We start from the raw sequence: 3,269 nt of genomic DNA on the forward strand, positions 1-3,269 counted from the left end.
ATTAATAGTATATTATCACATTGGTCAAAATAAAAAATTTCAAATTTATTACTTAAAAAATCATATAAATATATGAATTACATATGAATTATGAAGTTGATTGAGTGATCATTGAATGACATGATAAAATTCTTTAAAAGAATAACGATTAGGTTATTGTTTTTGGGTTCTTACTTGACAACTACTTTTTGCTTTTTTTTTTTTAAATAATCAAACACGTATATTTCAGTACGATCCATTTTTTTAAAACTCGAGTGCATAAAATAGGTAATTCCATGTTACAAAGAAAACTGTTACCTGGTTTGGAGGAATGTCGCAATGGATGTGGCTAATATGCCATTCTATGTTACATATCGTTGGTTGTAACTTGCAAGTTATTCTTCGTCATGTGGTGGAAAGTGGGCAAAGGCACAATAAAATGAATGAAAAACCTGAGGTGTGGTCAAAGTCATTCAAATTCATTACGTGACACCAAGGAACCGCAAAGCATAACAACCAATCTCCCACATACCTTATAATTTATATACAATTTTTTGGGTGAAAATTTGGGTGCAGTTAACTTCACGTAAAGTTGATAGTTAAGAGCCGTTAAATAATTTGAATGATTTGACTAAATTTTCATTGACGACTCTCAGTTATCAATTTATGTGAAGTTGACTACACCTAAATTTCTACCATTTTTTATCTGTAAGTAGCAAAGTACTGGTGCGATGCATAGGAAAAACAAATGAAAACCGTGATGATGTGAACATAAAGTCTAATTGGGATATTATTTGGTGTAGAAAATAAAGGAGCATCGTTATTATTTGAAAAAGTATATGAAAAATTTTAGATAAAAAGAAACGATTTTTATTAAGAAAAAAGAATGGTCAAAGAGTATTATGTTATGTTGTTATTCACAAGTGAGGCTGTGAATAAAGTAAGAAAAACCTTGGTTAGGAAACTAACATTACAAAGAGAATAAACGGACTAAAATGAGTAAGCAAACAGTTAAAGTAATCCTTATTCCATGTGGAACCTTAGTACTAAAAGTAACACAAAAAAAATACATAATCAAAGAAGGCCTATTTCTATTCGACTTGGCAACTATAAATAGTTCAAGTGGTACCGTTAATGTTCCACTTGCTACTCATAAAAGATAGTTTTTTTATGTTGTAAATTGTTTTCGAATCCAAATTCGTTAACATGCGGATCAGGAAAAAAAAAAAAAAAACAGAATAAATTGGAACAGGACGTGACATCTTTGCCAACAACTATGTACATTATTTTTGTGACCTCAAGAACCATTATTGCATTTGCATCTATAGCTGTATCTGATCTAAATTTTGTAATTTCATCAAGTATAACAAATTATTAGTCACATAATATCTAAAAGGAGAAAAATTGAAGTTTTTACTTGTGAATTACAGCATCATTTATGGCAACACTTTAAGCTACAACTTGTTTATATATCTCCAAAACCCTAATAGAAAAACAAAAACAACAACAAAAAATGAATACATGAAGCAATTAGCAAAAGAAAAGAATACAAATGTTGAAACTTGAAGCCCAATAGTATTAATCCCAGTTTAGAATAAATAACCAACACTAGAAAGAATGCATTTGGAGGAAGAAGAAGATGAAGAAGAAAGAAGAATCTTTTCCTGCTTTCAGGTGCATGACGTGCAGTAGATTCTATCGTCGTTTTACTTTTTCGACAGCCACTTCTCCAATCTCTGTTTATTGCTATGGTGACACATTGACACGTTCTTGAAGATCCTTGTTCTTCCCTATCGTGGTTCCTCCATCTCTGGCATACTCCTACTTCTTTGGACTTCTGAAATCTTCTTTCCCATCTAGTCTGACTTTTAAGATAAACTTCAAATCTTCAACTACAATCTCGACCCTACTGATTGTTGGGATACCCTCCGCTGCTCTCTTATCCTTCTGCTCATAGTCTCTGCTGCTAAACCTTCTTATTTATCTGGGCTCACTGAGTTCTTTTTCCTTTGACATGCGACTTTTCCTTGCTGCCATAGACAAAGACATTTGCTATAAGAACCCGGTTTTCAGTAAACAGACTTTTTTGACTATTTTAAAATTTATTTCGCAAAATTTCGAACCACAGCCCAATAAGAAATAGTGAGGTTGGCCCAATGATAAAAAAAATAAAAAATTAAATAGAAAAATGCCATTAATAAAGTCGAAAATGACTTTATGAAGGTAATTAATCACCCTAAGTCAAGTTTGACTAGTAAATAATAAATATTAACTTACAATTAGTTTACTTTTCTCATTAGAGACTTTTTGAGTCATGAAATCTTCTTTCCCATCTAGTCTGACTTTTAAGATAAACTTCAAATCTTCAACTACAATCTCGACCCTACTGATTGTTGGGATACCCTCCGCTGCTCTCTTATCCTTCTGCTCATAGTCTCTGCTGCTAAACCTTCTTATTTATCTGGGTTCACTGAGTTCTTTTTCCTTTGACATGCGACTTTTCCTTGCTACCATAGACAAAGGATATATTATTATTTTATTATTTTTTATTTTGATATTAATTCAAATATTTAGTTTCTTTTTATTATTATTTTTATTCTCTTATTCTATGTGTTTATTACTATAAATCTTGCTAAATTAAACAAGATACTGTATATCTTCTTTTTATTCCTCTTTTATATACACATAAAATTTATTAAATTATTTCTCTTTCGTCTAATAATTTTGTTTCTCTTCTATTTGTATTTCTTTCCTTCAATATTTTGTTGGTTCTTATTTTTCTAAATTTTTCTTTAGTTTATGTGTTTGTTCTTATTACACCTAACATTTTTTATTTATGTGTAATATACATTCTTATATATATTATAGAAATATAATATGATTTCATTAACTTGCCAAATTTTTTTAAAAAATTTAAAGCTAAAGCACAAAAATATATTTATAGATATTTTACTTTTTTAATTAAAAAATATAATATTTTTTTCATATTTGTTGAAATCGTAAGTTAAATATGAATATTGATTTTTGAAATAGAATAAATATATTTAATTTTTTGCATCTAAAAATAATATTCTATTAATGTTAGAATTATTTAGATAAATAAGTAATAGTGAATATATAATTATTTAAGATGGATAGAACTAAGTACATCTTTTTATTGAAAATATGATTTAAAAATATTATATTCAATTCTCAATAGTCAACCTTTCGTTGAACTATTGTATGTTAAAAAGATTTTTGAAGAAATGAAATAATTTTAGTTATATAAATTTCTGAAAAAATTTTATTAA

This window comes from Arachis ipaensis, chromosome B03 (assembly GCF_000816755.2).
Source record: "Arachis ipaensis cultivar K30076 chromosome B03, Araip1.1, whole genome shotgun sequence".
In the NCBI taxonomy this organism is placed as follows: Eukaryota; Viridiplantae; Streptophyta; class Magnoliopsida; order Fabales; family Fabaceae; genus Arachis; species Arachis ipaensis.